This window comes from Biomphalaria glabrata, chromosome 4 (genome assembly GCF_947242115.1).
Source record: "Biomphalaria glabrata chromosome 4, xgBioGlab47.1, whole genome shotgun sequence".
Classification (NCBI taxonomy): Eukaryota; Metazoa; Mollusca; class Gastropoda; family Planorbidae; genus Biomphalaria; species Biomphalaria glabrata.
Genome location: NC_074714.1, coordinates 42,796,161 through 42,823,873, shown reverse-complemented (window position 1 = coordinate 42,823,873; position 27,713 = coordinate 42,796,161). Strand labels below are relative to the sequence as shown.

Below are 27,713 nucleotides of genomic sequence, written 5' to 3'. Positions count from 1 at the left end.
GGCGCCTATGATGCGTCACTATGTAATTAATTATATTATGTAAAATTTAATAAAAATAAAACACTAAAAGGTCACTGACCTTTACAATATGTCTAGAAAAGTTTGGTAGATTCTGCAGACGTGAAATTATGCCCCTTGACAACCAGAATTACGATACCGGTGATGTGTTAACTGAACGATCAGAAACCCGTATGGTTAAATTCCAAGTATTTAAATTTACTAATAAAGTTACCCGACGGATCGCTTTCCTGACACTGTTTAATACTACACACATCACATGTTACATGTGTGTGTTCTGACGTGTCTACTTATTAAGTATTCCGATGTGTGTGTGTAAATCGGTGCGCCATTCCCAGGCTGACGCGCATCTCTTGAGAGCCTCGTACTTGGACTAAATAAATGATTCAGCGGCGAAGCGAGTAAATACTTAAAGATAGGGGCGATACGTCTAGATAGACGCGAAACGATCAGAGAGCATTGCATTGCATATGCATTACGGTGCATGTCTTAGAGAATAATCCCGATTCATAAGACGCTATAAGAAGTGAGATTGACTCACGTTAAGAAGTGAGACTAACCCAGTTAGAAAAGTGAGACTGACCTAGTTAGAAAAGTAAGACTGGCACACTTAGAAAAGTGAGTCTGACTCACTTTAAGGAGTAAAACTGGCACACATTAAGAAGTGAGACTGATACACTTTAGGAAGTGAAACTGACCCACTTTAAGAAATGAGACGTTATTAGTCTAGTTAGTCTAAGATTCAAATTGAACAGCTATGATTCTTTTTCAATGCAATAGTAGAGGCGCCAAGACGAAAAAACTAATAATTTGGAAAAGGAGGGTAGCAAACATTTCAGGATCCGACAGAACAACTTCATTCCAAGAAAATAGAACAGTTTAATGAAGATGTAATGATAAGGAAAACAAGAAAGCAACAGCTCGTTAAAAGAAGGTTATGAAAAAAAAAAGGGGGGGGTGTTACTTTGTTCCCGTGTCTATATATCTACTTGCTTCATTGTTTACTTTATTTCTAGGTTCTAGAAAGAAAAAGAGAAAAAAAAATTAAAATGATGTAAAGATTGTTTTAATGAAACAATAATTCCGCGATAAAGCCAAGAATGTAATGAGCTACTTAAACCTGGCTGAACATGTTTACTGTGTCTGGCAGATCACTCGGAGATACTTTTATTTAGGTCAAATAAACATTTAGGGTGGTTGGAGGAGAGAGCCTGGCGTACGAGGGAGGAGGGAGGGACTGTCTTAGCGATTGAATCTTTAAGTATAAGAGAAAATGTTAGCAGCGATACACGTTTGAGTATGAGGTAGAGACATATGCCAAGAGGTGTTAATGAGAGGAAGAGGTGAGGAAAAGAGAGAGAGAGAGTAGGCGTGATGAGTGATGTTAGAGACAGGAGCAGAGTCAAAACTTCTGTACTGACAGGATACAGATAAAGACAATCACAGATTCAATATAGGCTAGACAGAATATCAAGACAACGGATGCATAAGTAGGTTTTTAAAGTACGTAGAAAAGTATGTTAGCAGGTATGTAAGTGATGTTTGAATCTCCCATCCTATAATACAAGTCTAGGTCTAAGCACAATACTTTAATGTATACATTTGATAGTGAACATAAAATACGCTATAAGCAGAAGAGTATGAAACTTACACTGACTTAAATAACATGAAGTAACAACAACTATATATCATCCTCAAATCCACGCATACGCACACATCCTTAGTGCACTATTTCAAAGTCAACAATAACATCCTACCTTGGGGGTTTTGTAAGTTCAGGTTTTGTTGTTTTTTTTTTTGCGTCTATTTTTAAGCACGGCACTCAAAACGTCACTGGCCTAAACACTTTTATTATCTCTACTGAAGTAAGGACTTCACTGCCAGGTATTTAGAAGTTGGTCTATCAACAGTTGCATCAGTGAATAGAATGCATTGTAATGGTCCAACATGTCATATGTGGCCAGCATTGAGAAAAAAAAGACATATTTTATGAAACATAGTGTTTAGATACGAACCCCGATAACCACAGATTTTAACAAAAAACTTCCTTTAAAAAAAATGCGAACTAGAAGCACTGGAAGGCACAAAATGCAACACAAAGCCCCGAGCCCTCTCTACGACTGAACCGGTCTTCGTCAATCTACAATAAACGATCTTAATGCACAGGATTAGAAAGTCTTCGGAGTATATTATGGACGTAAACATAATTAAGATCTACATATTTTCAACATTTTATAATATAATATATATATATAATAAACTGAGTGAGAATCAAAACGAGGTGCTATGGATGAGGGGTAAAGCACTTGGCTTTCGAACCGGCGAAAAATGGGATTTTGAATATCGGGATTTTTAGGGCACCTCCGAGTCCACTCAGCTCTAGTTAGGGAAAAGTAAAGGCAGTTATTTGTTGTGCTGGCCACATGGCACCCTCGTTAACCGTAGGTCACAGAAACAAATGACCTTTACATCATCTGCCCTATAGATAGCAAGGTCTGAAAATAGGAATAGCACTATTTCCGGTATTGAAAGCCAACAAAATGATAATTCTGAGGCATCTACAGTGCATTATCCTGCTATTAAAAAGGTTTATTTTAAAAACCTAATGTGGTATTCTTACTGACTTAGATCCTCCCGCGCCGTTCGGCGTATTCAGCTGTCTCTATGGCGGGAAATAGTAATAGAAAAAAAAAGGTTATATAGATATAATTAATAACTTTTCCGATGGTATAAGTAACTTAAAGTTAAAGAAAATGCAGAAAAAAAAAATCTTATGCACAGAGTAAGCTACTTGATAACAAACAATGTATAGGCGTGGATCACCGAGTATAATATATGTTTCTTCATTGAGGAAACAGAGTATCAAGACAGTCTCCATGTTTCAGAGCCCCAACCTTGACGTCATTACCTAAATCTGTCACGTGACCCAAACGAGCGAATGAGACTTACGTTCCTAGCCTAAGCGCTAGTATCGCCTCAATGAAGACAAAGCCAAGAGCAGCCAAAGATCAAGCTATAGATCTACGTATGATCTGTCATTCACTTCCGCTCACGTGCATCACTGATGACTAACACGCTCTCTGGTGTCGGTTGTTTTGGTGTCAGAACTGGGACCTGTGTACTTTTTGGTGTTTGAGCTGGGCCGGATGTGGGAAGTTGGCGTGCCGAGAGACTCAGCTTTAAGATTGTCCCGATTACCCCCAACGCATTTATAACTTGTGACCTTAAGAAAAAAAAATTATTATAAGGTGGTCGGGCCAATTAGGGGTTCGATGTTATTAAAGATTCAAATACTTAAGTTTCTTTACTGTAATTTTCTCTTTGATTACAAATCTGATTTTTAATATGATTTGATAGAGCTAAACAAGCAAAACATAAATAGCATACGTGTACCTCTCAATACTGCAATATTTGTCTCCCTTTGTATAATTAGCTAATTACAATTAACTAAGTAATTGATTTCATTCATTTTTTTTAAATTGATTCGTGTATTGTCTTCGACAATAAATAAATGTGTACATTTTCCACTTGATCCGAGAATGGAAATAGAGAGAAATAACGTGTAAAAGATTTGTATCAGACAGACAGACAGCGTGAATAGATATAAGCTTTGTTAAAAGGGCACACAGGTTTTTACATGGTTTGGAAAATGTAGAGATTGTCAATACTTCTTAGTTCTCTACACCGGATACACCAAACAAAGAAAAACGTAAAAAAATATATATTTTTAAAAAAGCTTTTACGGAAATGTAATTGTAGCCTACCAATTAGTTTGAATCAGTCGTGTCATTCAATTTGTAATAGATCTAGACCAACAACAATGAATCTGTGTTATAAGAAATAGTTTTAACAATATTTTTTGTTTAGCGCCATTTCATGCTTTTAGCTTTCTCAATACGCTATCATTCTATAAATTATCTGGATCAATTAGGAAAAATGGGGTGGGGGAGAAAGAAAGTGATATCTGGGTGAAGTTTACTGTAATTGTTTTAAATAGCATAATAGGGGATCGACATGAATTCGAACTCGTGGCTTACGCCTCCTCGAACCAATGTACTATAATATATATATATATATATATATATATATATATATATATATATATATGGGAGGGGGGAATCCCCCCCAAACCCCACCAGAAAAAAAAACTACCTACGCCCATGTAATACTATTAACATAAAGATTAAAATAACAATAAAGACAAATTCGTAGACAATGTGAACGTTTTTTATTAGATACATTATGTTTGTTTTGATATTCTTCAACTATTATTGCTTTCTTCAATATTCCACTACATATTCGCCAGATGAAATACATGAATTAATTTTATAAGAAGACAGTGAATTTAATTTTCTAATAGTGAGACTCATATGCCCTCCCGATATCCCTATATCGGGTTCCACATTGACCGTCACAATGTACGCAGTTTTAACTGAAGATGCACGAATCTATTAGTAACAAAATTATGTATTTTAACAGAAATTAACTCACTATGAAAACATGTCTTTATTCTCTCGCGTCTCTGATTGGCCTTCTACTCATCTATCATTATCACTCTCTTGACCCTTTAACATAAATTTTGACAGACCAGCTCATGGTTTCATCAGTCTACATTACTACACCAAACGAACACTCCCTTTCCTATGAAACCCTCACACATATAATCTATACCACTGATAACACTTTATAAATAAGAACGCATATAATTCTTTATTTCTATATCCATGTTTTATCTTGAGCTACATCTACACGTCTCGGAACGGGCAATCACATTCATGACTTGCATCACGTTTTTTGAGCTATTTCTTTCTTAAGTGACATTTATATTTTTGGATCTAAACATGAAGTATAGCTGGAGGGTTATAGCTGGCACGATACCGTATAAATCATACAGAGACATGATATCATATCTTGTAAAGCAGCCAATAAACGCAGGTCTTCCGACAGGGCAAGGTGAACACTAAGTTCTGAATACATAGAATGTCAAACTCATAAATTACACGTAAAAATATGTAATAACAAAAAAATCGTTGCTGGAAAGTCTTAGACCTCCATTGATTTTAAACTTTGCGCAGGTAGATGTCAAATAGACAAGGTTATTATTGATTAGGGATAAATGCAAGACTTGTTATCTTTCACTCAATATCACTCATATCGCTTAAGTAAGATAGTTCAAATTAATATGATAATTTGTTGATTGTACCTGTAGAGGCAAGTGAAACAGTCAAGGTCAAGCTACCAAACTCAGTAACTTTCTAGGTTGGCCATTATGTCTAAGGTCATTACAGAGGCTGGGGGGTCAACGTCTCTATTTAAAAACAAAAAGTTAGCCCAGTGCTGCAGTTCTTGTTGCAGTGCTTAGAGTGCTTTAAAGTGTGGTCTTGAAAGACAATCGTCAGAGGCAATACAATAGATTGGAGACAACAATCATACAAACCAAGCTGACACATTATATAAACAGCTTCAGGTGGATAACCAGCTTCGTATAACCAGTTTTAAAATTAACAGTTTCAGGTGTATGTTACAGCTTATTTTAAATATTCAAGTCAAATTTTGCCAAAGTTGGATGCAACTTGTTGCTCACTACGTCCTCTTTACATCTCGGGAAAAAAACTCTAGTTGAAGTCAAACCGTCGTTTCTTTTATGATAGAAACTAGTTAAATTTTAGCTGCTTTAGTAACGTTCTTTGGTACATCTATTAAAGTCACAAAGTTACAAATCTTCACATCGTAATACGGAAAGTCAACGGATGTTTAATTCAACTAGAACATCCGTTGTTTAAAAACCTAGAAGTTAATTAAGCCTATGTTGAGATCAGGTAAGCTCATTGTATAGATATATTCATTGAAACACCTGGAGAAGGTGTACCATGTTAACTCAAAGTTGAGATACAATGAAAGCGGTGTGTTACAGTTTTTCAAGCATGTTATGTTCCTATGTCTTAAGAAAAGGCAACAGATGAAACCTAATTCTTTAGTTCCTCCAACACCAGCAGATCCAAGTCTCCAGGAAGTACTTTATTTTCCCGCCAGAAAGTCGCATTCAAGAAAGTAAGATTATATTTTATTTTGGCTTTGTTTCAGTCATTTATTATAACCTTTGAACTTTAAACGATAAAATGACCGCAGCCTGAAGGTGGAGTCTGGATGCCATGCTACAGTTCCAGAAACGGAAGATAAAGATGTAGATGTTTTGAGAGACTACGGCCTGAGAGACTTCCGTTTCAGCGGTAATTGTATAGAGACCCTGAGAGACATGAAAGGATCTAACACACAGAAAACTTGTCAAGTACTTGAGCTAAGTACTAAGATTTTCTCCAGCCAAGCTTGATCTGAGCTGATCAATCATCCTAGACGTTCAATTCAAGAGACACGAGGGAGTGGAGAAGTATTTAGTGGGGAAATATTTAGAAGGAAAGTATTTAGATTAAAAACTTAAAACGGACAATGGCCTGAGATTGAAATTAATATGTGATCATAATGGACAGTATATATGAAAATAAATGGTTTTATAGTTATCTATTGTTAGCTTCAAACTTTAAAGCGGCAACCTACAAACTATTAAGGAGCTAATTCAACTTATACTACCACATCAGTCAATTTCGTTCCCTTGATCGATACGAAGCTAAATAATTAATTACCAATAGTTTATTAACTAATTGGTTTATTTTGTATTTGTTTATTTTTGTTATTGATTCTTGTTTGGTCAGGTAAAAAAGTGCAAAATTTCATCTTGATCTAAGATTGGGTGTGGGAGAAATAACGTGTACAAACTTTTTACCAGACAGACAGGAGTTAATAAAAGCTTTATAAAAAAAAAAGATTAATAACCGAATACCAGTGAAGCCCGGCCTAAAGGACATATCCGACCATTGACGTGGTGCTATCCGGCACGTCAAGACCTCTGCCCACAATGTATAACGAATCCGCAGTGGGTCGGTTCAATTGAATTAAAAATAATTTTATATGGTAATGTGGTCCCCGGTGGCTGAGTGGTAAAGCGCTTGGCTTCTGAACTGAGGAGTGCCTAATCCTGGTGAAGACTGGGATTATTTATTTCGTTATATTTAGGGCACCTCTGAGTCCACCTAGCTATAATTGGTACCTGACATTAGTAGCTGAAAAGTAAATGCGGATGGTCGTTGTGCACGACACATGACACCCTCATTAACCTCAAGAAGAGAAGATAAAAAAAAAACGGGAAGGGAAGGCTGCATCGACCTGCACTAGACTCAGACCAAGAGTTTGGGAAAACCAGAAGCTAACTACAGTGATCAAAACGGAGGGCTACAGCAGTGAGTCGTGGACGCTCTATGCAATGGAGAGAATACTAAATTCATTCCACTTGCGCTGCCTCTGAAAGATCTTGAAAATATACAAGGCAAACGTACGTGGGCAATACTGAGATCCTAACCTTGTGCGAATGAGTCTTCCCAGCATATTTGCAATCCTCAGAAAACAACGCCTGTTCTGGCTTGGTCATGTTCGCCTGATGGACGACAATCGCATCCCGAAAATCCTTCTATATGGGCAACTTGCGTCTGGCTCAAGAAAAACAGCTCGCCCCCACCTCCGTTACGCGGATGTAGACATAGACATCGACCGCACTACGCGGAGAGACATGGTGAAAAAAAAGGACCTCAGCCCCGGAAGAAAGGCGTGCCTAATGAAAAATGAAAAAATGGCTAGCTCCTCTACCACCAAAGCGAAAGCCAACTTAACTTGCGATATATGTGAACGAGAGTGTCTCTCCAAAATAGGCCTACAAAGTCACATGAAAACGTTTTCTACGAGATGAACCATAGTCGTTACGACTGAAGGAGGTTAACACATTTGAGATCAGAAGAATCCCCTGCTGAAAACAGACGTAGACGGCAAGAGAACTCAAATGGACAACCGGCATACACTTGAAATCATTTGTGGTATTGAGTACACTTGGTTAAGGATGAATTTTCTAGCTGAAATAATTGAAAACGTCAATATTCCTTACCATCCCAGAATCATGAGTCTAATTATGTATGAATCATTGCAATGCGATAGAAATTTCCTTTTTTTTTTCTTTAAATAAACCTCAGAATTTGCGCTATTCAATTTTAGCTTTGTCGTCATAGGAATCCTTGGGCCTTAGGCCTCTTTTCTTTGCCTCTTTTTTGCGCTTTTTTAAATTATAATTTCTCACATTTCACAAATATTAAAGTATAAAGAATTAAAATTAAACTTTGAAATATAATTGATCCATATTTAATTAGTAATTAAAATAGTGAATCTACATAAATAGTAGATAGAGATTTTCATATTGAACATTATGCAAAGCAATAACTTATACAATAGAAATTGCTAAATGATTTTCTTTATGTGCTTTATTTACAGTTCGGATGAAGTTTGTTTTATTTACATAAGAATGCAAATCAAAAGACAAAATGATAAAATTTGATGACAATTTAGTCCTATCAGTACACAATATATGTTATTAAACCTTGAACCTATCAGCGTCTATGCTCCACAATACTTTAAGTTTGGGATGAAAGAAATTAGATGGAAACTGTCTATAAAAAGTTTCAAATTTGTTTCCCTTTATTCACTTTTTCAAAAATCCCTCTTTCTCTTCTTATCGTGCCTACGAGTTGAAGTATCGTTAGTGACACTTTAGTCCTTTATTACTTTAGTACTTTATTTTCTTTATAATACCGGTACGCCAAAGTAAGTTTCATATCACAATAGATACCGGTACTTCAAGTATATAACACCATATCAGAACAAACAAAAGGAGGCGCGGTGGCTGAGCGGTAAAGCGCTTGGCTTCCGAACCGGGGATCCGGGGTTCGAATCCTGGTGAATCCTTTTAATTTCGTGATAATTTGGCGCCTCTGAGTCCAACCAGCTCTAATGGGTGCTTGACATTAGTTAGAGAAAAATAAAGCCGGTTAGTCGATAAGCTGGCCACATGACATCGTCACTAACCGTAGGCCACAGAAACAGATGACCTAGAGATCATAAGGTCTGAAAGGGAACTTTACTTCCCTTTTTGAACAAACAAAATGTTTTAAACATGGTTTACGTAATGTGTTGCAAGTGCATTTTAATGGACTAGAGACAAAATACTCTAGAATTTCCTGGACAATTGTTCTCACCCTCGACGTGTGGTAACGGTCATTAGAAGAGACAATTGGGCCATTAGGGTAGCTAAACAGAAACCCCATTAGGCTGCCCAATGACCGAGTCCATTGCACTGGCGGGGATGAAATAAACGGACATGTCACTATCCACACACCGTTCCTCAAAAGTTGTTTTATGGCAGACATTCTTGAGGTTAATGTGGTACAGAGAATAAATCTAGGGGAGTTTCCCCGGTGTGCTCGGCCTTCGGTATCGCCTTTCGTCTTGGGATGTGTTCAATCGGTAATAGGGATGTAAAAAAAATAAAAAATTAAATCACTACTAGACAGAATAGTTTCTTCAGATATTGATTGCATTTTGATGTGTACAATCCATAATGACATATTTTGAGGTTTGAAAAGTGAAGAAAAAAAAGTATACTTTTAATATTACCCTTTTTGTACACCGGATAACCAAAGACTACATTTATGAAAAGGCTAAAGAGTCATTGTAGAAATCTAAACAGAAGAATGGTATCAAATATCTGGATCAGTTGTATTTCTCAGCTTATTTTTTTTTCTCTTTCTCTAAAAGAAATGTTTCATTTAGGCATATGCCATTCTATAATACGTGTGACCTTGATAGTTTGCCAACCCCCAAAAACAAAGATCAGATCGATCACAAACTAGCTTCCCTCGCTCTCTCCCCTTCACCTTGTTAGATCTGAATGTACAAGAGACCAGGCCACAAGAACAAAATAGTTGCTAGTGATGAAAAGATTGCGGGTCTAGAGCGAGTGGCTTCATGGACTCTTGGTGTACATCCAAATAACACGTGATGTCCCCCAGTTGTAACGTTTCACGTTCACAAAAAACAGCTGACAGAATGAGTTTTGTGGGACATTTCTAGCTGGATTCTGTTGTCTTGTTGTTTTTTACATGTATCTGATGTTTCTTCACAATTGTAGATTACTACACCCTAGCCCAAACTTCCAGCAGGACGAGAGGGGGTGCCTACGTGCAGGGTTCAAACCTTGGACTAATAAGACGACATTCAAGAGCTCATACCACACGACCAGGCAACCGTCTTCATGTCAGTCCTACTCAGGCATGACTTTACACTACGACTTAGACACGTGCCGCATTACAAACTTGAGCTTCAAAGAAAATTGATGATCAATTTCGACATCATTTGTTGTCTTTTTGGCGTAGAGGATATTTCAACCCCCATCCTGCTACTGAAAAACAACTCAATACAACCAAAAGCGACAGCCTTGAAATACCCCCTCCACCAACAATCGTAAGAGAGCCCACAGGCACATACTAGACAAAAAGTATATCTTTCATCTCAGAGAAATTACTATGCGCAGGCTGAAACAAAAAAGGTGGTTCCAGAGAGACAGGTAGAAGGAGAGAGAGAGAGAAAGAGAATGAAAGAGAAAGGGAATGGGTCGTTTCATTTCATTGTAACTGATACATTAATTCACAGGGTCTGTTAAGAGAATCGTTAAAATGTGGCCCGTTTATTGGAAGTTCAAAGAAAAGACTGGAATGTTACGACCTTAAGTAACAATATAAAGTCTGGGAACAAAGCAACGGTGTGTACTGCTAATATATATGTTTATAAAATGATGATGAAAGATAGATTTTCAATAGCACTTTTATTTTTTCAGGTCAACTTCTGACTGGCGCACAGACAGACAGCACAAACAAAATGGTCGATTTTCTCTGCGCAGACCGACTGATAAAAAAACACATAGGCCTATGCGTTGAACAAATCAAGTCGAGGGGGAAATAAGAATCAAAATATATTAAAATATTTGTTTCTTTGTTTGACATGTTTCGGTTATTTCTTCACAGTTGAAGATAATCTACTTCCTCATCCAAACCTCGAGCAGGACGACGAGGAAATAGCAGCGGGCAGGGTTTTAACCCTGGACCATCGAAACAACCGAACGACAGTCCAGTGCGCTACCGCACGACAATAGACAAAGAATTTTAAATGTTTATAAAGCTAACCATGGAGAAGGGGAGAGAAGACGATGTCAATGTTCACTAATGTAAGACTTTCTTTTCAGTCTCTCTAAAGTGGCCAATTTTACCAATGGAGAGTACGCTAGAATGATGCTAGATAACCACAGCATTCTAAATGTAAGTTATTTCCCACATTGTGTTCTGTCGTCTGCAATCGAGACTTAATTGGGGAGGAAAGCATTTCGACTTATAGAACCTTGTAACGCATTTTAAGCGGGAGAGAATAAAAAGTATTACCTTCACCTTGATAGTTGTTCTTGACATTCAGTGTCAGCTACTAAACAAAAGTACTGGCCTCTGGACTTTTCACAGATAATAGTAAAGTAGTAGTTCCCCTTCCAGAGCTTGCGATCTATAGGGTAGATGATGTAAAGGCCATCTGATTCTGTGGCCAACGGCTAATGAGGGTGTCATGTGGCCAGCACAACGACCATTGAGCCCGAAATTTGTCAGATAATAAAGACCATTTTACACTTCAGGTTTACCTACATTCTTACGCATTCTAGACTATTCGTTGAGGCCATCCTTCTTTCCAAGTGCTATTAGGGCATGGAATGGGTTGCCTGAACCAGCCAGGAAAACCAGTGACTTGGCAGAATTTAAGTCATTGGTTAACATGTATGACTAGATGCATGACGCGGTGGAGTAATCATATTCTTTTTTTTTTATATATATAACTTAAGATCTCACGGGAAAGACACAAAGATAAAAGCACATTTCGTATTCGATATGCTAGGACTAATTCATATAAGTGCTCCTACTTCCCTAGTACCATTATAGCATGGAATGGATTGTCTGAATTATCCAGGAAAACCAATGACTTAGCAGAGTTTAAATCTGTGCTTAGCATGCATGACTAGATTGGGATATGGATACAGGTATGACGCAATTATCTTCTCTTTTGAAATAACGTCTGTAATTTATAAGATAAGAATATAAGACACGTCAGTTTATCTACAGAGTTCTAAGAGAAGCATTGCCACTAAAGATTCATGGAATACGTCTGTGTTACTGTCCAGGCTGGGGGAGGCTCGTAATATATGGAATGGCGGGAAGGGGTTCGACCAAAAAAAAAAAGACAAATCTGAGTTGGCCCTGAGAATTAAAATGTACAATGTTTGTATATTTATCTTTATTGCACTGTATTACTGGCATATATAGTGCATAGAAAAAAAGGAGAGGAGGTGGAGAGTATGTAAAATAAAAATTATAGACATACACTTTATCCCAGTACATGTATACCAATCAAGGAACGTATTAAAGGAAGATTACTCCAAAAATTTGTCAACTTTTCAATAACAACGGACACACAATTTCATATATAGAAAAATTCAACTGGAGATGAAATGAATAAATGTAAAAGACTTTTAAGTAATAATATATAATGGTATTTTAAATAAAATCCAATTTACTACAAAAACACGTCTTTTCACTAAAGCATTCTCGAGTAATCTGGTGAACCCATGACAGCTGACGACAATGCCGCTTATCTTGCAACATTCACGCTGAATAGCCACCAACCAACCGCAAACTTCTCCTCGACATCACCATAGAAACACGCACACAGACACTCCATAACAATGATAAAATATGGAATGAGATAGCAGCGCTTGAAGGCCAGCATGTCGGCCCAAAAGTTCTGGGGAAAGAAGAGGATAGCTAATGGAAAGCAAGCGAATAGGAAGTGTGACAAGTCAAAAACTCGCTGTCAGAGTCACTCAAATTTATCACAGCATTAATTATTATTTTTCCTTATTTATTTATTTTATTTCAATTATTTCCCCGTCCTAACCCCAATTTCTTCACCCGCGCCACCTTTTCCTCTCCAGGCTAGACTTAGTTGACCACATTGGAGATAGCTAAGGCGCGTCCTTTCATTTATCTGCCCTTGATCGGGGAAAGGTAAACACACAATCTCTTTTGTCTTACCCGCCGGATGTCTGAAGGACGGTCGCGGTTCACACCACCTTGGTTTGAACGCAAGCTAATCTCTCCCCCCCCTTTTTCTCACATCTCTCTTTGATCTTAGAGATTACCCTGGTCAACACACCGCGTGATATTCCAAGGTGCGGCTCCCACCTCGAGTCAAATCCACCCACGTGTAAGATAAATCTTAGCCTAGGGCATTTCCTGTGTCCGCCCGCACTTTCCAGGCTTATATAAAGTGAACCAACTCAAGCCAGACCCTTTTTCATTTCTCATTCGAGCTGAGCTATCGAGTCTGGACTATATCATTTATTCTCACTCCTAGAGGAATACCTGGTGGTAAGCCGAACTTAATCACAAGTTCCATCTTAATTACTCTGTGTATATTTCCATTGGATTTTATCATGTGTATTTTGCTTAGTTCATTTATATTTAATTAGTGCATTGTGTATTTCTCACTGGCGTAAGTAGAAAACATAAACATGTGCTATGTATATATTTTAGTATTGCATTAATCTATTAATGCTACGTTGCTCAATTGATCATTGATGCAACCATGTATATATTTGTACACCTTATTTTATTTCCTTTATCTCGGTTGATCGCCTTGATGATTTTACTATCGCACTAATACTGCGCTTAGAAAGGAGATATGAGTTATCTCCCCTGTATTGAATTATCTTCCCTTTACTCATTCTACTCTAATGAGAGTTGCGCCGCTTGAACGGACACACCATTCAAGCGCGCTCCATTGTTCTCGACCCACGGTCATATGTAAACAATCATCTGGGTCGCTGACCACCGCCCAATTCAACCCCCCCCCCCTTTTCTTTCTCTATCCACCTGTGTTGTTCATTTGAGATTATTATTTCCCCTTCTATGTACATTTTATGTTATTATTTCCCCTTTTATGTACCTTTTGATATTGCTACTATCATCCATCTATTTTCCAAATCCCATTCGTCATCACCTCCCCCTTGTGCTCTAAAGCAATTTTACCTATCTGACGAATGCACCTCAGTCGAGGGCATCGATAAGATGCATGAGAGACATGTCCTAACTTGTCTTTATTTATCCGCAGCCTCCCTCAGGTGTCTGCCTATTTAGATGCTTAGTGCTATTCAGCACTGTATTTGCTATCGAGAATCACCTATTGCCTATTGCCTAGTTATTTGATCAACGATCTATTTACCTGCAGTTGTGCTTAGTGCTAATCAGCGCTGCACTTGCCTAGTTGCTACCAAGAATCAACTATTGCCTAGTTATTGGATCAACGATCTATTTACCTGCAGTTGTGCTTAGTGCTATTCAGCGCTGCACTTGCCTATTTATTTGCTATTTGCTGTTCAGTGTCTACTCGACGCCACTCAACTACTGCCTATGTGTTTAGTGCTATTCATCGCTGCACTTGCCTACTGAGATCTACTCAACTCTACCACTTGGCGCTATCGGCATTGCCCGCCTATTCGACAGCCCACCTGTCATCTTATTAGGTGCGACGTCCCTATGGACTCAGGTCTGTGCGAGACGTCATAGCTACGCCAACCCTCTGCAACTCACTGGACATATCCTGTCAACTACGCTGCCCACGGCAGATCAGCTCTGCCCGCAGTAACCTTGTGCCCACGGTAGCCGGCCACCCGCCCTACTGTGCCCACTACCGATACTAGAACTTGGGATTGAGACTCCACAAGAACTATATCACCGGCGTCCCTCTATCCGCTAGAGCGCCACCTCCAGCTGCAGAACCTCAAGCTAGGACACAGCCAGCTGCGACATCAACAGGAATACCAGCTAAGTCAGAGGACAAAGTGACATACTCTCTTAATAGGTGCAAGAGTGATGATCAAAATACCTTACTAATTAGAGATAGATGCAAACCCTCCCTCCTTTTATTCTTATATGTATATTTATGTAAATAAATATTCTTCATTTTTAACTTTTGTATCTATCTTTCATTGCTTTGTCTCGTTGCGTGTCTGCTCCCGATTAATATGCTGATAAGTGGGGGTGTGATAGCTGTAAAAATAATCATCCCCTACACATTAAACGCGCCAAACACACATCACATTTCCCCACCTGTCACAGGAAGTGACCATAAACGTTTAACATGGGTGTCGTGTAGCCAATGTAATCAATGCTTACTGCTGCGTGAATAAAATGATGTCTCGCAGTGAATGATGACAACCAATTGGTGGCAGATGTTTCTTTCTAAAGTACGTGAAAGTCGTCCGATCAGTATCGAGTTTTGTCTACTTAGTAAGTTTGTAAAATGTTATACATGTTTCGGATGTTCCTTCAGAGTTGAAGATAGTTTACTTCCTAGTCCAAACCTCCCTCAGGACGACGGGGGATGAGAGCGGGCAGGGTTTCAGGGTTTGAACCCGGGACATCCATAAATCCAAACGAAAGTCCAGCGCGCAAACCGCGCGACCTGGTAGCCAGGAAGTCATTCTCTACACCCACTCTAGACTCAAACACACACATACGCGCGCGCACACACACACACACACGCAGTGCTCGGCAAACAGAAACTCAATAGCAATACTAGAAATGTCAATTGGACCTCAATAGGCCGATCAATTATTTTTAAAGATATTCTATACCTAATCAACGAGTCCTAATGAATTACCATAAAAATATTAGGCCTACAGAAATTATCAACATACAATAAGTTAATGACAGAAAGCATTGGGCATGTTTCTGATGTTCCTGAAGATAATCTCCATCCTAGCCCAAACCTCCCGTAGGACGACGGACAGAGGGCAGGGTATGGACCCGGGACCATCGAGACGACCAAACGACAGTCCAGCGAGCATACCGCACGACCTTGCTGACCATCATAGACTCTATAGTTAAGTTCCCCTTTCAGACCTAGTGATCTATAGGGATAGGGCAGATGTTTCTGTGGCCCACGGTTAACGAGGGTGTCATGTGGCCAGCACAAAGACCAACTGTACTATTCCCCAACTAATGTCAGGTACCCATTAGGGCTGGGTAGACTCAAGGCTCAAAGATTCCGAAAGTTAAAATACCAGTCTTCACCAGGATTCGAACCCGGATCCCCCGGTTTGGAAGCCAGGTGATTTACCACTCAGCCATTGCCCTTCCAGACTCTATACTTTACCCATCTATTTTCTGCTACAACGTTAAATAAAACTAGATGTAATAAAAAAAACAAGGGACAAAATGAAAACTATTAACGAATGTTTATATGTTTCATTGAATACGATACCGACATGAACGAATGTTTATATGTTTCATTGAATACGATACCGACATGAACGAATGTTTATATGTTTCATTGAATACGATACCGACATGAACGAATGTTTATATGTTTCATTGAATACGATACCGACATGAACGAATGTTTATATGTTTCATTGAATACGATACCGACATGAACGAATGTTTATATGTTTCATTGAATACGATACCGACATGAACGAATGTTTATATGTTTCATTGAATACGATACCGACATGAACGAATGTTTATATGTTTCATTGAATACGATACCGACATGAACGAATGTTTATATGTTTCATTGAATACGATACCGACATTAACGAATGTTCTTATGTTTCATTGAATACGATACCGACATTAACGAATGTTCTTATGTTTCATTGAATACGATACCGACATTAACGAATGTTTATATGGTTCATTGAATACGATACCGACATGAACGAATGTTTATATGTTTCATTGAATACGATACCGTCATTAACGAATTTTCTTATGTTTCATTGAATACGATACCGACATTAACGAATGTTTATATGTTTCATTGAATACGATACCGACACTTTTTAGTTGTTGTTTTATTTTTCCTAAAATCCTTGAATTTCGTTCGTGTGTGTGTTGATAATGACTTCTTAACTAAGTAGCGTCATTGTTTAACTCAGACATTGTTAATACTATTTTTTATATATATCTGTTAAGAATTTTAGAAAGAACTACAGTGACTATTGTATAACTTAGCAGAGTCATACAGCCTGGTGTTAAGCTTTAAACTATGCATACACTAACAGCACTCCTATATAATGTAGACAAACGATACACATTATCCAGTGGCCCATAATTGCGAAATGTTTACATATTGCTAGAGCAAAAAAAAAATACTACCGGTATTAAAAGCAATAATATAAACCATTAAAAGAATTGTTTATCTATATTCAAATGTTGATCATTTCAGATGTGTGGGTAGTGGGGTTTCAACAGTAAATACATTAAGAAATGTATACATTCAAAATTAACGAGTAAACCTGTGTAGCATTTCATTAACAAGGGAGTACACTCTGTTCTTGTTTTAGCATGGAGAGTAGTGAAAACGTATCAGGTATTAGCAATTGTAATTTGTAAATGCGAATAGATAATTCATGTTTAGCCTAGACGCGCACTACTCGAGAAACTAGCGCACTGTAACTGAACAAAATTATAGTTTTAAAAATAAACAATATTTTTTTTATTATTATAAGCATACCACATAGTACATATGCTAAATTAAGTAATGAGTTGAAGTTAATATTCATCTAAGGCATAATCCGCCTCAATAACAATTATCTTTTTTAGGATTTGATTTTAAATGAATTAGAAATTAATTCTTATCTTTGGCATACTTTCAAGGAGATATAAATATAACTAACATATCATTCAAAACCAAATTTAGCAGCAGCATTTAGAGAATCAATAATAATCTTGAACTAGCAGAGAGGTATACTAATGAAAGATAACCTTAACTGTGATGGCTGCCTAAGTATGATTCTATAGCAGAGGAACTCAACCTGTGGGTCAATCACTCCCTTGGGGATCGAATGGCGATTTTCTAGAGGTCGTGTAGGACCATTGTTGTTGTTTGTTTTTACTTTTCTAACAAGTAAAATTTGAAATATGAATATGTGCCAAAAATGGAGCATCGTAAAAAATTATAAAACCGATCTGCTGAAAATAGAGTAATGGGAATTTAACTCATTAACTACTAGATCTATAATGTCAAAGAGAGTTAGATATTTTAATTCTTATAGGACCCAAAAAAATTAAAGGAGAAGTCACGGGTACTGGTTGAGATTTTATCGTAATTTTGTCCGTGGTCAAAGACTTAAATATGACTTTTTTTTATAATTAGATAGCTAACAAAGTTGATTGTTCTGCCATATTCTACTATAATTAAATAAGCTTATAATTGGTGAGAAGGTTTTTAAATGCGTTAGTCGTCCCTGAAAAGGTTAAACACTGAATAATGTGGTGTAATGAAAATAAAACGCTTTATAAGAAATAGTCCAGTTGACATGAAAATAAAATTAAACAATAAAATTAGATGCAGGATGCTTCTTCTAGAAAATGACCACATATAACGTATATATAACGTAGAAATGGAACGACAAGACCCGAAACCTGACAACCTTATCGACTGTAATTTAAAACAAGTCCACATGAGGTTCTTCCCATTCTGCCACCAACACTGCAGATATATGAACAAAAGAAATGCAGAAAGTGATGGCAAGCGTCAGTTGAATGAAATGTGGGAAAATCAATTCTTAGACATTTAAAGTCCTTAAAGAAACCCAATATCCATTGTTTGTGAGCGCCATATCTTGTATAACAGAAGGTACTTATTCAAACATTATAGAAAACATGAAGTTGAAATAGAAGAAAAACAGAAGATAATGTCCGACTCGGATTGTCGCCAAGAATGTGAAGTAAAGAAAAACAAAAGTATTTAATGAAGAGGCAAAAACTCTTTCTTAAGAGAAGTTGTGAGAGAAACAATTCTTGAAGCACTTAATTTTTTTAAAAATTAATATTTGCCTGCATAAGAATTATTTTTAACAAAACTGCGAAAGTGTTCATATTCCATTAGTAGTATATTTAGAAAGAATCAATTCAAATGATCAATGCAAATTCAGAAATGTCCATAGAGTAAACAAACACTTGCTGGTGTGTGTGAAATCCTTTCCTCTACAGCTGCGACCTTTGCCCATACTATCATAAATGGATATGTCTGTTTTGTTATGGTGCGAACATTTAATTGGATGAAAAGAATCGTTGTAGTTGTTTTGTTTTTTTTAACATTTCAGTTGACCTTGTAAAAAAAAAACAACTGACATTTCATAGGACAAGCAGGTGCAAGAGTCAAGATGACAACTTGTCAGAAAAGGATTTTGTGGCAAAGAGGCGGGAAAACATTTATGTAGTAATGATGGCATACATTGTACGTTCCTAATAACTAAGATCATTAAAGTCTACCTGTCATTTTCTTTTAGCTAACTAATACTAGGCCTACGTATCCTATTTGCAGTTTTGGAGCCCTGCACTGTAATATTGAGTGGTGAAAAATATCATTTCTATCAGTCTTTGACGATACATTGGAACGTTGCTATAAAATTACTTTTGTACTATTTATATGTAGGCCTATACATATACGCATATTCGAATTTTACTGAAGGCTGGGATTTCGAATTCGGACGCCCGCCTCAGTCCATGTAACTATAATGAGTATTTGACATTGGTTTGTGAAAGTAAAGGCGGTTGGTCGTTGCGCTGGCCACATGACACCCTGTTTAATGGTCGGCCTTGAAATCCGATGCCCTTTACAAAATCTGCCCCATAGATCGCAAGGTTTGAAAGGGAAACTTAATATTTGTATACATGCATATATATCTTGTGAACTTTTGTTAGGTACAATATTACAGGGATATAAAGATAAAGAGATAGAGAGAAATATAAGGTTTTTAAATAGATCACGTGAACATTTTTTTGGAACTGTATTACGTATTACGTCATGTTGGCTTCTGTAAGGGTTGGAATGAGAAATAAGTGTACTTTTTTTTTTGGGTGGAGTGTTGTCAACGTGGTAATATAAGAAACTATGTTTAATCCTGTACAATAACCTTCCATGTGTTAATAATGATTTTTTTATTTAATACATAAACATCTGTAATATTAATCGCTAACTATAATATCTGTTATGCCCCTGTGCTATTTCTTTGCATTCAAACATGCGCACGCAATCACACAAAGTGAGATATCAAATTTGCTTAAGTGATATGCTTGCACAAATTAAACTGTCACATCATGAGCCCAATGACATATTTTTATATATCAATGTTTCTTACAGTAGAAACACACAACAGATTGCTGCTCTGGAAAAACAAGTCACCAAAAGAAGACACTGAAGACATTTTTATACTAGATCTTCACCTTCACTTATACCTTAGTCATTAACATCTTCACCAACTTTATCTTCACTCAGTCATTAATGACTTTAGTCTGTTGGACCGTTGAGGCATCACATGTGATCTGTTGACCGCCTTTCATCTTTTCCCTTGACTAGAATCTCAATTTCAATGACAGGTCCGTTATTCTTTGATGCTGTCTTCCAAACCAGTTTAATGCAGATAACAGCATGGATGTCGAGGCACCCTGCTCTTGGCAGCACTTCCTCATTGGTTATTTTATCTTGTCACCTTATTTTTAAAAAAACCACCTTAAGATTCGGAGGTGGAAGATATTCCCGATGCTTGATAACATTTATCGACGCGTCTTTGAACCATGTAAAATAAACGTTTTTACCTGACACTATGTGTCAACTCGTGTGTACTTTCTTCACACGAAGCACTCCATTATCTTGTGGCTCAACAGCCAATAAATACAAGCAATGACCATTGAGACCAATAATGTTGGAACTGTAGACCGGTGCACAATTAGATCATTGTTATTTAGCATAAATCTAATAATCATGCAGTGCTAGATTAAGCAAAAGCCATGGGTAGTATTTTTGTGAAGGCCCCCACCCTCCTTTGAATAGGAACTTAATTTATGCTAGAGTAACGATACATTCAGTCACTTGTACATTTAATATCATTTCTTTTTTTTTTCACATTTAGTATAATTCATATTTGAAAAGTGTTTACATTTTATAGTTTGTGGAAGGCTACCATTTGAACGTGAGGGCATATGCGGCTGCACATTGTTGCACTGTGGTACTTCCGGCACTACAATCAGGTGTTGCTAGAACTCAAGTGTTATTAGAACTAACAGAAATATTGAGACACAAAATTGTGTTGTGCTCATTATCTTGAAGTAACAATGAGTGCAATTTAAACTAGTGGCATTCACGTGACGGCTGTCTGTTATCAAAGGGGTCACAGTTAGGAGCCTAATAAGATCTAGACTGTTATTATAATAATATTTGTTTCTCAATTAGCAATTTTAAACCAAGACCTGATGCAACGGTGGCTATTGGGCTTCATGAATCGTACCTTATAGATCTCTAGTTTAAGCAATTTGTATAAGGACTGTTCTCGTCTACGGTATAGACCAGGCCTAGATAATATATTATATTTATTATAATTTACCACATTAAATCTGAACAGAAATGTGCCAAATAAACGCTATCTTCAAAACTCAGAGTAATCAAAGCAACATGTATCAAACAGATAAAGAGCGATGTGTGATATACAATATAATCAAACTGCATAGACCTTGATTAACGGCATACCACACGACCATGGTACGGCATGCAGCCTTTGTGTTATACGATAGACCATAGTATCTTAATTAACACGACATAATTGGAAACTTCCTGTGTGGGCGTGGCAATTTTTTTTTTCATAGTAAATAATAAAGGCAAGGTTTAAATTAAAATGAAAATGTGACTTACCAGTAAGCAGGTCTGGGCCTAGAAAGTACTTTCGTATCCCAAAAACTTCAAAAAGATGTAAACAAACAGAAACCTACACTTACACACAAGACTTGACTGACTAGATCTAGTCACTAGATTTGGCACTAGAATCTAGATCTAGATCTAGTCTATTTTTTGTTTATTTGAGTACTATGATAAAATCCTAACACTGCCATACACAACCACTTAACAAAAGCATATAATGCAGTCAAGCGAATCTCCTGTGCACTAATTATTTTTACGGTTGCCTAGTATCAATTGTCGGTGACTTGACTGCTACACACAACAACACGCACACTCGCACATGTACCAAGACTCGGGTCAAATCTCGACACGCTCGTGTGATAAAATTGTACACTTCCTCGTGTAGACACGCGTAGAAGCAGTAACAGTTTGGCTTAGGCTTAACGGGACAGGCGAAGGTGGGTCGCAAGGGGTGTGACCTAGTTATCGGAACTACGCATGGCATTTTTAATCACACAGGTGTGCTTAACCCAGATAAGATGCTGAGCTCACTGAAGACTAAGTCACGTTGGTCTAGGTCTAGGCTCACGACAACCCTACTGCCATAATAAAATGTAAAAATGTTTAGATCTATATGCAATGTGCTATCGTTACCATAGGCTAGTAGTATTAGTAGTGTATAAGTCAGTATAAGAGTTTGCCGTTGGTCAAAAGTCTAGAGCGCTACTTCTGCAGCTTTTACCAGTAACGACTTGGGTTCATCTCCGAGATCACTTTTTTATGTGACTGTGGAGCTCTATTTCGGAGAGTCACTGCCGTCCACATGTTTACATGTATATATAGTTCGTCCATCGTGGTTAGATGATGACCACTTTGTCAACCACATAATCCATCGCAGCTGGGACTGCATCAGGATTGTGTGGATGCTTTGCAGACCCGCTCTTCGGAGGACTTTCGTATCTGGTATTTTGTCTTGTCATTTGACATTCAGTATTTTTCTTAGACATGTCATTTGGAAATGGTTCAGTTTCTTTGCATATTTTCTGTACACTGTCCACGTTTCTGAGGCATAGAGCAATGTAGGGAGGATGACAGTTTGATAGATCCCTAGCTTTGTATTTGTGGTGATATCTCGTCTGTTCCAGACGTTTTTAGAGTCTGCCATAGGATGCACTGGCCTTGGCGATACGCAGGTCGATTTCATTATCGATCTTTCCGTTTCTGGAGAGTGTGCTGCCAAGATATGTGAATCTGTCCACTGCGTTTATATCATGTCCATTTATCTTGATGCTTGGATCCGAGTAGGCTTTTCCTGGAGCAGTCTTTTTTGTGTTAATGGTAAGACCAAAGTCTGAGCATGCTCTTGAGAAGTTACTGATGATGCTCTGCAGATCAGTTTTCAGAGCAGGAATTTAGGGCACAGTCGTCAGCAAATAGCAAGTTCTTGATTACTGCTGATTTTATTTTTTATTTTGCTTTGAGCCGCATCGGGTTGAATAGGCCACCATCAGATCTGTATGTTACATTTATCCCGTTGTTTTCTCTATTTGTGAATGCATCTGTCAGTATAGCGGAGAACATGATACTGAACAGTGTAGGTGCTAGGACACAGCCTTGTTTTACCCCGTTTATACTTCGAAGCGCTCTGATGGTTCTCCACTTTCCTGGACACAAGCCTTCATGCCATCATGAAATAGTGTCACCATGGATATGAATTTTAGTGGACAATGAGCCGATTTAGTAGATGCGTGCGAATGTTTTCCCAGCGATAGACAGAAGAGATATTCCTCTGTGGTTGTCGCAGATCTGGCTGTTTCCTTTTCGCTTGTATAAAAGAACAATTGTGGCATTTTTAAAGTCTTGTGGTATTGACTCTTGCTCCCACATAATTAAGAACAGCTCATGAAGTCTTTCTATCAGGGCTAATCCACCTTTTTTGTAGACCTCTGCGGGAATGGAGTCAGCTCCTGGGGATTTTCCGCTTTGGCTTTTGAATGGCAAGATCGGTTTCCTATAGCGTAGGGGGGTCATCCATTTTTTTCATTTATTGGTACTTGCTGTAGAATGTTTATAATGGAAGGTGTATTGAGAACCTTTTCAAAGTGCTCGGCCCAACGTTTTAGGATTTCTTCCTTATCTGTCAATATGATTGTCCCATCAGCATTTAGTAGAGGGGATGAGCCTGATTTTGTGGTGGGTCCATAGACCTCGTTTATGGAATGGAAGAAGTTTTTCATGTCGTGCTTGTCAGCAAATTCCTGTATTGTTTCCAGTTTCTGGCTTAGCCAGGTATCTTGCATTTGGCGTAACTGTTTTTGCACATTTTTGCTTATGTTTGTGAATGCATCTTTAGTGGACTGGGAGTTTGGGTTATTCAGATACAATTTATGGAGTTTGTGCTTTTCATCTAATAGTTTTCTGATCTCAGTACTGTTTTCATCAAACCAGTTCTGATGCTTTCTCTCCGAAGGTCCAAGTATGCTTAATGCTGTGCTATGAATAGCTTCTTTGAAACATTCCCAGCTTTTATCTACATTTGATTCAGCTAGAGGGGTGGAGTTGAAACAGTTTTCTATCGCATCTGCAAGCGACTTTTCAATTTTGTCATCTGCTAGTCTGGCCGTGTTTAGCCTTTTTAGGGGGTTAGATTTTTGCGGACCTCTCTTTGGTTGAATACGAATGTTTAGTTTTGTGATGATGAGGTGGTGGTCTGTTCCACATTCTGCACCACAGCAAGATTTGTTGACACGTATGTCCTGACAGTCAGATTGTCTGGTGATGACGTAATCTATGAGGTGCCAGTGTCTTGAGCGGGGATGCATCCAGGAAGTCCGCTTTCTCATTGGAAGACTGAATATTTTGTTCGATATGAGCAGCTTGTGTTCAGCACAGGTCTGGAGTAGTAATAATCCGTTGCTGTTGCATTGACCTATCCCGACTTTGCCTAAGACTCCTTTCATGATGTGATGGTCAGAGCCGACTCTTGCGTTGAAGTCACCGAGAATAAGTAGCTTATCTGTTTTTGGAATATCATGTTACATGGTTACATGTATCGCAGGTTAAAGTGACTTTCGCTTTGGTGGTATTTCTCCGCATTCCGTTTCTCGGATCAAGTTGAAACTTTGCACCATTATTCATTGTCGAAGACAAATACAAGAATCCATTAAAGAATTAACCAATTAGTGAATTAATTATTGGTGACCAAAGGGGGCTATTCTTGTATACTGAGATATAAATGGAAGTAATTGTGCGGTTCTTTCCCTTATATAGGCTGGGGCACATTTTGAAAGAATCTACAAAAAAAAAACACCACATTTTCTACAAAAAGTTTTGTTTCAATGGGTTATCCGATCTGGTGCAGATGAGTTTCGACCGAGTGAAAAGTCTTGATATTACAGATGGATTGTTTTAATGACAAGCTTCAATAAAGTCACGAAGTTCAATTCATTGTGGGTTGTTAAAAAGAGAAATTGTTCTAATAATTGAACGTGATAGAGCCTAGCCGAAGGGAGCTTATTTACTGTCACGACAGCCCATCCGGTGCCCACTCCATATAATGGAGATCATTATGCCCCACCCTGTATAAGCTTTATTTTTTAAATATATTTTTAAAATACATATATTTTTATATTTTGCTTATTACTTATATTAAGTTAAGAGAAGCTCATATCGATAGCCAACATGCGATACGCCAATAATAATGAGCTTCACAAAGGAGGCAGCAATAAAACTCCCAGGACTTTCGAGGTAAATATATCACATGTACGCCTGTTGTAGTTCCCCTTTCAGACCTTGTGGTTTATATAGCAGATGATGAAAAGGTTATCTGTTTATGTGGCCTACGGTTAACTAGGGTGTCATGTGGCCAGCACAACGACCAACAGCCTTTACTTTTCCCCAACTATTGTCAGGTACCCATTACAGCTGGGGTGGACTCACAGGCACCCAAGGAACACAAAATTTAAAATCCCAGTCTTCACCAGAATTCGGACCCCCGGTTCCGAAGCCAAGCGCTTTACCGCTCAGCCACCACGTCTCATTGTACGTCTGTTATACGCAGCAATAAATGGTCACGATTTACCTATATCTAACATTAGCTATATCTTAGGGCTATTATGGTCCCTACTGGCCAGGGGGCCCCCAAATATTGTGTTGAAAAAAAAGCAAAGGCATAAATTTCCTTACGTTGATTAAAATCGGCCCCATATCTCAAATAGCTTCGGACCTTACTAAATCCGGTCCTGTAATGGGCGTGATAGACATACGATCATCTTCATGGTAAGATGTTGCCACGAGTCTTCTTATTGATGAGATTGTTGAGATGTTACAAGATGTTACTGCGACGTGCCGGGGATTCTGTAAATAAATCTCTAGATCTAAATAAGTCTTAAAGATTCAATAAATAAATTGAAATACAGAACTTTAATTCAATAACTACGGTTGCTTTAGCCAATACAAATACGTCATGGGTAATTCTTGACACTTGAGCGTGCGGTATCTCCGTACTGGACATAAATATTTTAAGTTATTTTAAACTAGATTTTGGTTTATTTAAATTGACACGTGACAGATGTCTTATCAAGGTTTTACGCAAAAGTCGTCAATACAAAGCCGTGCGACACTTAAGAGAAATTTCGGGCCCTGTACGGGGGTTTTGAGCCTTCTCGTGTAGCTGGTGAGACCTATGTCAGCCCGTGATGTTCGGCTGTACACTGTGTACTATTTCTACTTAAGCTTGTGTAAGTTGCCTTTATGCAAGTGGCAGGAGTGGAAAATACGCTTGAAATAGTTCTGCATCTTTAATATTGTTATATATTATTATTATTATTATTATTTGTATTATATTTATGTTATAATAAATGCATGACTAGATTGAGCTAGAGACACGCTTAGGATATATTTATCTACTTTTTTTGAAGTAAATTCTGTATTTTATAACATAAAACATTAAACCAATGCTAATATAAGTTGTTTTTTTTTTGTTTTGTTTTGTTTTGTTTTGTTATTCTAAGTATTAATTGAGTAGATTTTGCATTTCCATGTAAATCCACACCTACGTAATATAGTTATCGTCAGGTAACCTCGTTTTACTTCCTTTTCTCCCTTTGTTTTTCCGATTTTCTTGCCATATCAAATGTAGTTATCCTTCTTTAGAAGCTAACAGCTAAAAAACAATTCTAAAAATACTTCAGGCATAACCTTGTGCTTTGAGAATCACTGTTGATTATTATTTTGTTGGCCTTCGTGTAGACATGCCTTGAAAAAAAAAAAAAAAAAAAAAAACTATCGCCCCTATTCGTGATCTGTTGAGGTCGTTAAGTCTTAAGTCTTAACACACACATTGACTTGCTCATATTGACCTACTTTGCTGAATTAACCATCTACTTGATTATAAGCTAGATTGCTCCCAGATGGTTCTAAAACAGTGAAGCTTATAGATGGAGTAGTATCATCGTCGCAATGAAAATGAAAGCTATTCTCCGATAAGATATCGATCCAAGCTAATTAATGAAATATAAGACCAAATGCTCCAAACTCTTCCATTAGAGATGACACACTATCAATAATGACACTTTTTAATAGCTCATTACTTCTGTTTACAACATTTGCAGTTATAGAAAATCATTAAAATACTAGCAATACATGTATTAACCTAATGAGGACAGCAGGAACTGATTTCTTTGACAGTAACATCTAATAACTCAACAACAAAGTGCTTGGGATGCAAGGGAGGCTACTTCTTAAAAGTTCAGTAAAACTTTGAGCATGTAATATTTTTTCGGTACATTCCCTTTGAGAATTTAAACTTAAAAAATTTTTATATTGGCCTAAAATTAGATAAATAGAGGCACGCACATTTAGATCGTTAGATAAAGCTCACAAAAGATAGATAGATAATTAGATAGATAGATAGATTGATTGATTGATAGATAGATAGATAGATAGATAGATAGATAGATAGATAGATAGATAGATAGATAGAT

The 27,713-nt window shown here is 37.6% G+C and overlaps 1 protein-coding gene across 5 annotated transcripts in view; it reads right to left on the bottom strand.

The window, feature by feature from the left end:
* The window catches only part of LOC106053913 (universal stress protein YxiE-like), an 84,085-nt gene that overhangs the window by 36,510 nt on the left and 19,862 nt on the right, over positions 1-27,713 (bottom strand). Inside the window, exon 1 of one of the 5 annotated variants that reach the window (XM_056025980.1) lies at positions 21,745-22,097. The exons of 1 other annotated variant lie outside the window; for it this stretch is intronic. The gene's annotated coding sequence lies outside the window, so the exon portion shown is untranslated. Of the gene's footprint in view, positions 1-79; positions 227-1,669; positions 1,694-21,744; positions 22,098-27,713 lie in introns of those variants that run through there. 3 more of the 5 variants (XM_056025985.1, XM_056025983.1, XM_056025981.1) reach the window with 3 other exon arrangements.